This window comes from Solanum dulcamara, chromosome 7, assembly GCF_947179165.1.
Source record: "Solanum dulcamara chromosome 7, daSolDulc1.2, whole genome shotgun sequence".
NCBI lineage: Eukaryota > Viridiplantae > Streptophyta > Magnoliopsida > Solanales > Solanaceae > Solanum > Solanum dulcamara.
In genome coordinates this window covers 47,117,941-47,128,882 of record NC_077243.1, presented here as the reverse complement: position 1 = coordinate 47,128,882, position 10,942 = coordinate 47,117,941, and positions in this window count along the sequence as shown.

Genomic DNA, 10,942 nt, shown 5'->3' with positions numbered 1-10,942 from the left:
AGGTGCTGCCCAATGTTTGTTAACTCCTTAACTAGCTAAAGAACTAGTCGAGAACACGAGTGAGGAAATGAGTTCTATGAATACTCGTGTGCAACTTAAGATGCTGAAAATTCAGGGATGGTTGATATTCATATTGCTTCCGTGTTGAATAGGTTCAAAGGACGATGAGGCGAACGTGATAAAGAGTAACTCGTAAGAGGTATATTAAGCTTTCTCTTGGCATATTTTTGGCATAAGTGTGAAAAGATATCTCTCCTTTCTTTTGATATATACTTGGTATGAAAGTGAGTTTGTGATGCCATAGTTGTTCACCGAGCCCCAGGACAGGCCGGGTACAAAATATGTACAGGATGACCACATGAAGGGAAGTACAAACTATATAGAGCTTATTCTCTTTTTTATTTTGGCATGTCTTAGTTGTAAGTTACATATGATATGAGATCCGGGGTAATTCCATTCTTAAGCATCTCCTGTTTACTTCTGAATATTGAACTCCTATAATAGTTGAACTATTTCTCTGGAAACTTCTATATGTTAAAGAGGTGCCAAATGTACAGGCTCTAAGTCTTAAAGACTACATGATACCAAGTGTTTCTGATTCCATAAATGATTTGTCCCTGTGTTAATACATGTCTAGGGTCCCCGAGATTACAATTCATATAGCCCATAATGGCATTTAGAGGACACCCGAGATGACTATATTACTACTCGGATCCTTAGGCAAAGGCTTAACTTTTTTATTTTGTCAAATCTCTGATAGTGATTTAAATTGCCTATAGTTACTCACTACTCTACTCGTGTATACTGTAACCCTTCTTTCACTAAGTCCTGAGCCGGGTATGTTATCGTGCACAGTTCACTACATCATCCACCGAGTCCCTTACTAAAGGGTCGGGTATGCTATATGAGGATATGATAATACAATGACATGAACAACTCACTGAGTCCCTCACTAGAGAGTCGGGTACGTATGTATATGTATATGATGATGTGGTGTGATAAGGACATGATGGCGTCGGGCCTATAATGGTCCTACAGAGATAATTCATCGAGCCCCTGAAAGGGCTGGCTATATTGTGTGATATAAGCATGCATGCTTTTATGATTCACATGATACAGGTACAGGTTTCTGATTTGCTGTTTTATCCCCTAATTCTCTATTTCAAATATGCTTCCAGTTGTATGATGTTATATTTTACATACTCAGTACATATGTCGTACTGACTTCCTTTCTTTGGGGGGCTGCGTTTTATGCCTACAGGTATAGATACAGGTTTTAAGAGTCCGTCAGCTTAGGATTTCATTCAGCTCAGCTGGAAGAGGCTCCATTATATCGGAGCCTAGTTTTTCGCACTGGCCACTGATGTATATCATTATTTTGTTTATCCAGGGGTACGGCAGGGGCCCTGTCCCACCATATATTGTCGTTAATGTTTTTAGAGGTCTACAGAAATATATATGTGGGTTGTGTACATTAGTTTGGTTCAGCTAGGTCTATATGATGTATTGTATGTGTTATTATGCTATAGAAGCCTTGTTGGCTTGTGTGCCCTTTCATGTTTTGATGCAAATAAAAGAGGCTATAGATATATAAAATGCTATGACCCATGGGGGGGTTCTTATGTACGTATCTTGTTGTTTGTAGTTTGATTTGACTACACTTAATTTATATGTATTACGTATCTATAATTCGACTTGACCACAGCTGATATAAATATGTATATGGGGGTCAGGTCAGACCTCAGTCGCGGCCTACGAGGTTGGGTCATGACACTAGCCCTATCACATAACTATGCACCCTATCACATAACTATGTACCCTATCAGCCATATCGGCCACAATAGTGGGTGCATGTCTTGCCAAAGAGTCAAACTCGAGGCTATAGTTTTTAACCCTCCTACCATTCTACCTCAGCTATAAAAATTTATCAACTCTGGCTCATTTAATTTTTAGAGGTAGAAAATGGCTAAAAAAGGCTTCCATAAACTCATCCCAAAGTGCTGGAGGAGCACCCTCGACTCGCCCCTCGATAATTCCCTGGACTCATACCAATTAAGGCTACGTCACGCAGCCGATATGAAGCCAACTCAACAGACTCAGTCTCAAAAGCCCTAATTATTCTCAATGTGCGCTGGTCATCTACAGGCCTTGACCCATAGAACATTTAAGGGTTATAAGTAAAGAAATCGTGAACCCTCAAACTGTTGTGTCTATTTACCTCATCCATTCCTAACCCATGCCTTTGATCCTGCCCTACTACTATTCTGGTCAGCAACTGCATGGCATCTCTCATATCCCTATCTTTAGGCCCTGGCTATGGAGCTGGAGGCTCAGGCATTGGAGCTTCAGGATCTGCAGCTACTTTTGTTCTAAGCTCCTCTAGAGGTGGCGGCGTAGTAGAGGTTGCCGACTGGAGCACAATCCCCGGCATAGACTGGGCATGAGCCTTAGTATTTTTCAGGGTTTGACTAGTTTCTCCCACTGTTGACTTGCCCTTCTAGGCAGTGGTCGCTTACCTTGGAGGCATTGTTGTAAACATAATGATTCGTTAGGGAGAAATTATCTTAATATTGCAGCTTTATCGCACGATGTAAGATAAGAAAGAATGACAAGATCTTAAATGCCCTGTAGCCTCTTATTTATGGATGTGGTGCACAACACACTAATAAGAAAGACTCTACTAGACATGGTCTGTAGACACTCCGAGGACGAACTACTCTGATACCACTTTTGTCATGACCCAACCCCATGGGCCGTGACTGGGGTCCTACTTGGATCCCCATATACCTAGCTAATAGATGTAGTCACATAGGAATACAACCAATGTGATAACACATATAAAAACCCCAATGGGTCACAGCATTTCCATATACACGTAGCCTTTCATTCGCCTTCTGAGGAGTTACATTAATCATCACAACTTATCATTCAGGCACATAACGCATAAGCCGACGAGGATAATCATAGCATGTAAGGTCGTCCTATTATATAGATATACGCAAGCCAACAAGGCTACCACGACAATTAGAATGTCCTAAACATCAATCGTACAGACACGATCAAGCACACATATAAACACAACCCACTCCCATATCTACACACCTCTAAGAGTATTAATAATAATATATTGTAGGACAGGTACCCTGTCGTACCCCTAATTATACAAATATATACATAGAGGGTCTAGTACCCAAAAGCTTGGCTTTGATTCAATAAAGCTTCTCCCAAATTTGCTGAGCGAAACCCTAAGCTTACGGATCCCCAAATCGTGTGTCTATACCTGCGGGCATGAAACGCAGCCCCCCCAAAGAAAGAGGGGTCAGTATGATAAATATATTGAGTATATAAAGCATAACATAGCATAAATAAGCTTTTAACTGAAATAGGGATTCAGAAAACAAATGTAACAGTTAATGAATTATTATACCTGCATCGTGTGAAATGAGGGCATGTATACCTTCCTCACATACCATACCCATCCCACTATGGGACTAGGGGTTACAAATGTATCACTATGTTTTTATATACATGCCTATATAATATATCCGGCCTCTTAGTGAGGGACTCGGTGAAGCTCTCATTTCATTATGTATCATGCCAGGCTATTAATGGGACGTGGTGAATAAGCATTTCATTATTTATCATTCTTGGCCCTTCATGGGATACGGTGAATAATCATTTCACCATTTATCATGCCCGGCCCTTCATGGGATGTGGTGAATAAGTATTTCATCATTTATCATGCATGGCCCTTCATGGGATGCAGTGAATAAGCATTTCATCATTTATCATGCCCGGCCCTTTATGGGATGCGGTGAATAAGCATTTCATCGTGTATCATGCCCGGCCCTTCATGGGATACGGTGAATAAGTATTTTATTATTTATCATGCCCGGCCCTTCATGGGATACGGTGAATAAGCATTTTATCATTTATCATGCCCGGCCCTTCATAGAATGCGGTGAATAATGTATTAGCAGCATACGCGAGTGGATTAGTGAATAATCATATACGAATAAATTCATCATTTAAGGCTCAACAAAATGGTCAAATGAACTGTCACTTGGAAACCAGGGTAGGAATAATCTCCAGTACCCTCTAGATGCCATTAGGGACTATGTCAACTAGAGCCTCAACTTCATAGTCATACGTTACTATAGTATGAACCATCTTATAGAAGTTTGAGTATTGTCTATCTCAGAGCCTTTTAAATAGAGGAGCTTTTTCGTACCAATCACTATTCAATCGTATAGAAGACTTGAGGAATAGAAGTTTAACTCCTTTAAGGGTCTTAATAGCTACAAGTGAACAAAAAACATGTATCAAGAAAGTGCCCAACAGCTTAGAGAACTAAGGACATTTGTTATTAGAGGGTCCTTAGGAATAAGAGCTTATATATCCACTTACAATTCAACACATAAAAGACTCCAGAGTAGTGGCTCGACCGCCTTTAGAGTTTTAGCATTCAGGCGTGGATAAGAGTCACGAGTCGTGCTCGAAGCTTATGAATAGAGTTACCCCAAGCTTCATATACACACCATTCATAACTTATATCTAGGACATGCCAAAAAGAAAAGGGATGGGCTTTACATACATTTGAAACATGCCAAACCAAGGGAGAGATAGGCCTTACATACCTCTTATATATTCCTTTTAACCATGCTTGTTTCGTCGTCCCCTAAATCTTGCTGAAATTGACTTCGAAAGCTTCTTAATGTGCTAAAAATTGGTGGGGTTGCTCGCTGCACTACTTTCTTCTTTCTCCCTTGGCCTCCACCATTTTCTCTAGTTCCTAGGGTTTTCTTTTCTTTTCTATTAAGTTTAAGATGTTGAAATGTAGGCTTAGTCATAAAAGACTTGCATATATCCTTCCTTAAAGGGTGACACATGGCAGCCCCCTAGGGTGACACATGGAAAACCCCTAAGGTGCCACATCACGACATGCAACCATCCATATGCTGCCACATGGCAGGTGGGGTCCACCCCAAGTGGGTGAGTCGCCTACTTGCTTCAAGTAGGTGCGTCGTCTCCTTATTTCTCTTCTGTGGGTTTGTAATCTTGTCTCACTTTAAGAACCTATGTATCCCTTGCTACTTAAGCTCGACGTTCACTCAAGTGGCTTAATTTCGTAGGACATCCAAGTTGGTAGCTTACGCAAGTAGATCGGGTCCTATGACTCATTACTTGGCCTCCAACTCCTTTCGAATTCTTATAACCCTATTTCCAATCTTCCTTATTATGGGGTATCTCATTATCCTTTCCTTAGGATTATTTGATAGCATGGTAGCTAATCTAGGTCATATGGAAACTTTTAAGAAGCTTAAGGAAGCGTTCCGAAGTACAAAAAGTATGGGGCATAACAAAATTGTACAAGAATAGTTATGCAACCTATGAATGTTGGTATGTTAATGGTGAGATCAAGTGGTTACTTGATAAAAACAATAAGAATTCAATAACAACAGGGTGATTGCAATATTTTGGATACATCAAAGATAAGTATAAGATGGCTTGAGGCAAAACTATTGAGACATGACTAGTATTGAGGGAAAAAGCCATAGTGAGTCCTAACATCAATCGAAGGATGTAAGAGATAAAGAGAAAAGAAGGATAAAAGGTTGCGAACTAGGGACGTGGCATCCGTCAAAGTCTTATGACGAAATAAGAATAAAAAAAAGTTGACCTGGGAGGCCGAAGAAGATATGGGAAAGAAATATTTGTACGTGCTCCCTATGTTTACAGGGAGTCTAAACTCATGGGTTAGTTGAACCGATGAATAAAAGGTCTATGGATGAGAACCATTATGGAGAATTCCTAAGGTCCTCGTGCGACCTTATGAGACTATTTAACATTCAAGGACGAATATTCTAAAGAGGGAAAGGATGTTATGCCCCGTACTTTTGTACTTCAAAAAGCTTTCTTAAACTTCTTAAAAGTTTCCACGTGACCAAGATTATTTTTAATGTTATAAAATAACTCTAAGGAAGGGAGGACGTGATTCCCCATAAGAGTGAAGGTTGGAAATAGGGCTATAAGGATTTGAAATGAGTTGGGGGCCAAAATAACAAGTCCTGGGACTTGACTTGCTTGCGTAAGCTACCAACTTGAATATCTTACATACTTAAGTTATTGGAGGGCATGTTGAGCTTACGTAGCAAGTATTACATAGGTTCTTAAAGTAAGATGAGATTACAAATACACGGAAGAGGCGAAAGGAGGCGTAGCACCTACTTGAAAGCAAGTAGGTTATGCACCTAATTGGAGTAATTAGGTGATGCACCTACATGGACCAAGTAGGTGACTCACCTACTTGGGGTGGACCCCACACTGCCATATGACAGCAAATGAGTGGCTGCATGGATGAAGTGGTGCCCTAGAGAGATGCCACATGTCACCCATAGGGGGATTCCATGTGTCACCTCCTAAGAAGGTGTATATATGTATGTTATGCTGAAGAATATCTCATATTTAGCTTCCTTAGCAAAAAAAAGAGAGAAAAACATGAGAGAGGAAGAAGGCAGCCACGAATTTGGCCAATTTGAGGTAAGCCTCCGACTTTCGTTCCGTGAATTAATTATTTAAGGTATCCCATGGATACATAACGGTGTTTAACAGTATAAAATTACTATTTGGGGCAGCAAAGAAGGGAAGCGAACAGCCCGTCGATTTTCAACATGTTGAGAGAACTTTCGAGGTAAGTTTTAGCGAGTTCTAGCAAGGTATGGCTTGGATATCTTCTCCCACATTTTGGTAAGAGTTTGGAAATATTATGAAGGTATAAATAAGGATTGGAAACATTAAAATATACATGTTATGACTAAAGAATGTTGAAGGTCATGTAGGGGCTGGTTTGACGCAATTTTAACGGGTTAAAGTTTGGCTTGAGTCGTTGTTATTGTGGTGTTGTGTTGGGAGTTGTTTTGTAGTATTTCAGGGATAGAACATAACTAAAAATGACTGTATATTCTTCTGGTTGCATCCACATGACACCCCGGTTTATTTGGTTAAAGGTTTTACGAAATAGAGATTAAAAACCCTATTTTGGTATCGTAGTTTTAAGCGAGTTGTTTGGAGTTTGTGTTGTGTAATGTTGAAGTGGTTTACTTGTATATATGCTGCTGATTGTTGTTTTTGGTTGGCTTCTAAGTTTTGGCGGTTAAACCGTAAGTTTTGATAGGGCAAGTTATAAGGGAGATGCTGCCCGATTTCCGCTAACTTCGGAACTAGTAATGAACTAGTCTAAGGGAATGGATAAGGGATTGGTTCCTATGGGTAATTGGTGGTATAATTACAAGCGGGAAAGTCGAAGGTCACTAACCTCAGAATTAATTTAATGTTAAATAGGTTCAAATGACGATGAGGAGAACATGTTAAGAGTAATCCGTAAGAGGTATGTAAAGCTAACGTTTCCTTCTTTTGGCATGTTTTTGGCATAAGTATGTAAAGCTAACGTTCCCTTATTTTGGCATGCTTTTGGCATAAGTATGTACAGCTAACGTTTCCTTCTTTTGGCATGTTTTTGGTATAAGTATGTAAAGCTAACATTTCCTTCTTTTGGCATGGTCGTTATGAAAACAAATATATAAAAAACAATTACGGTTCCAAGGAAGTTCCTATTTCTAGAGCCACTAGGATGGCCAATTTCTTGATTCCTAAAGGACATTTTACTACGCTTTGATGCGAGTATATAATTCCAGAAGTTTTATTTTGATGTAATCCATAGTGACTTTCAAAAGGTACTTGATATGATTCTTGTCTTGATTTTGAATGATAGCTTATTTTAATTATTCCATTAAGCCCCATAATATATATTGAAATATGGAAATGATTTCAGAAAGACTATTTTGACATAGACCATTGTGACATCTGAAAGACATGCACTATGATTATCGCTCAATTTCTCCTATATGACTTGGCATCGAAGTTATGCTATCGAGTCTCTGGAAATGTTTTGTATTTTATATTGCATTTAGTTTCTCACTACTCCACTCATGGATGCCTCAATGCTTCTTTCACTGAGCCTGAGCCAAGATTTGTTATCATGCGTACTTCTTTGCATTGTTCGGTTTACCCCTATGTGAGGGGGCAGGTATGACCTGTACATGGGATTTGTGTAGTTATGATGTGTTATGTACACATATGATATGATATGATCTGATATGACCATCTGATATAAAATAATCTATTACGGAGATATTCCCTACTCTAGAGTTATGATATATTATGGCGCCAGTGTCGGGGCGGCGACCACGATTTGTTCACCGAGTCCCATAATGGGGCCGGATATGGCATATGTTTTCTGTATATATTATTTGTGGTTATGAAAAGCATTTTTGTATTCTAGATATTTTGCTCATTTTTGCACCTTCTGTTCTGGTAATGGCTTTACTTATTACAGTCCATGCTTTACATACTTGGTACATTATCCGTATGCCCCCTTTCTTTGAGGGGGGGGGGGCTGCATTACATGCCCGCAGGTATAGATGCTCGGTTTGCTGATCGGATCGCCTAGGACATACACCCTGTTGGTTGGCAGTGCTTCTTTGTCCGTAGCCCTATTTTGGTACTAACTTTTCTGTTGTACATTTGTACATGTTGGTTAAGGGTACGACGGTGTCCTATCCCATCATATGACTAGGCTATCATTCTGTAGAGGTCTGTAGACTTGTGATGTGGGTTATGTATATATGTTTTGGGCTTTGTGTTCCGTGATGGACTTAACGGCCCTCTTGTGCTATATGTGTTCTCATGCGCTCTCTAGTGACCCCTTTTTGACTCCTACTTTTGTTTATTCTGCTAACATGCTAAGTGGGGCTAAGGGTACGTATGGGTGCCCAACTCAGGCACCAGTCATGGCCTACAGAGTTGGGTCGTGACACTTCCCATAAACCATCCATGGTGTTAAAATAGGATGTTATTTGATGGGAAAGTGGAAATGGGGATCGCATCTAGCCCTTTAACAGGTGATGAAGAACTTATGCAATTACAAGAGTTGGGCAATGTGAGTTTTGGTAAAGTGCAAAAGTGAAAGCGTAATGTTTCTAACAATGCTTATAATTGGAAGAAGAAAAGTATCTTCTTTCAATTGCCTTATTGGAAGAGTCTTAAGTTAAGACATAACCTGGATGTGATACATATAGAAAGAAATGTGTCCGACAATATTTTATCAACTGTGATGAGTATGATTGGTAAAACAAAGGACACATTAAAAAGTAGATATAATTTGGTGGACCTTGATATTAGGCAAGGTTTGCATCCAATTGAGGATGGGGATAATATTTTATTGCCGGCAGCTTGCTATGCATTGTCCCCTCAAGAGAAGTTGAAGTTATGCGATTTCTTAGCTAATTTCAAGGTTCCAGATGCCTTTTCATCAAATATTTCAAGGTGTGTTAATGTCTTGAAAAAAATACATGGATTAAAGTGTCATGATCATCATGTATTATTGCAAGATATTTTACCCGTATCTATACGTGGTTTGTTACCTAAGGAAGTGTATGAACCAATTATAGCCTTAGGTAAATTTTTCAAGAATCTATACTCTAAGTGCCTGACAATTGAAGATCTTGATATCCTAGAAGCTGAAATTCCTATCATATTATGCAAACTTCAAATAGTTTTTCCTCCGACATTTTTTGATGTCATGATTCATTTGCCAATACACTTGGCAAGAGAGGCAAAAATTGGTGGACCAGTTCAATACCGGGATATGTACCCTATTGAGAGGTAACATATTGTTCTATATATTGAAAACCAATATTTTTAAACTGTCATATTCTATAACTCTATTGATGAGAAATCTATATATAGGTATTTGTGAACACTTAAGGGAGATGTTTGCAACCCAAGTCGTCTAGAAGGTTTAATTGTTGAAGGTCATATGTCAAGGGAAAACCTTAAGTTTTACTCATGATATTTAAAAAATATCTCAACCAAGTTCAATCAACCAACAAGAAATGATGATGGATTTGAATTACATGGTGAGATGTCTATATTTAAAATAAGAGGGCAAACAAAAGGGGCTTCAGTGCGAAAGAAACTACTTCATTATGAGTTCAACCAAGCATGTATGTTTTTCAAAATTGTGAAGAGGTTTCAAAATTCATAGAGTAAATCTCTTATTAATTCAAATATAATTTCACATTAAGATAATTTAATTAATCTTAACAAGACAAAATATAGGGAATACATGAGAGAGATTAAAATACAAGGTTCAACGAGATCTCATAGGATGCATAATAATAAGTTTATTGATTGGTTTTGTGCACGTGTAAGTGTTCACTAAACAACACTTTACTATTAGTGTTGGCATGTCGATATGAACAAATCTTATTTTTTTTATAGATATTTGGACTATCTTCACAAGGACGCGCAACAAATGAGCTCATAAGCTTAGTCGTTGGTCCAGAACCATTAGTCCATCGACATTCAATATTTATGGTGAATGGATTTAGGTTTCAAACAAAAGAGCTTGTGAGAAAAATACAAAACAGTGGAGTACTTGTTAGGGGAGATGATGCAGACTCTAATAAGGAGTATTATGGTGTATTAGAGGACATTTATGAGTTGCGTTATGTGGGAAACAGAAACATTTATCTATTCAAGTGTCATTGGTGGGATATGGCTTGCCTAGGAAGAGGATATAAGATTGACAGTTATGGGTTTATAAGTGTGAATACTCATTGTGCTTTGAATACAAATGAGCCATTTGTGCTGGCATCTCAATCTGAACAAGTTTTTTACTTGAATGACACGATTGATAAAGATTGGCTCATTGTTATAAAGACAACTCCTCGTGACCTTTTTAATATGCCTGAAGTTGAAGAAGAATTAATAAATGAAGAAGTTTATCAACATGAGGAGTGGAATGTATTATCTTGCGTACTAATGGCCAAGAAATTGATATTAAGGTGTCTTTACATAGGGATGATATTGAACCACAAAC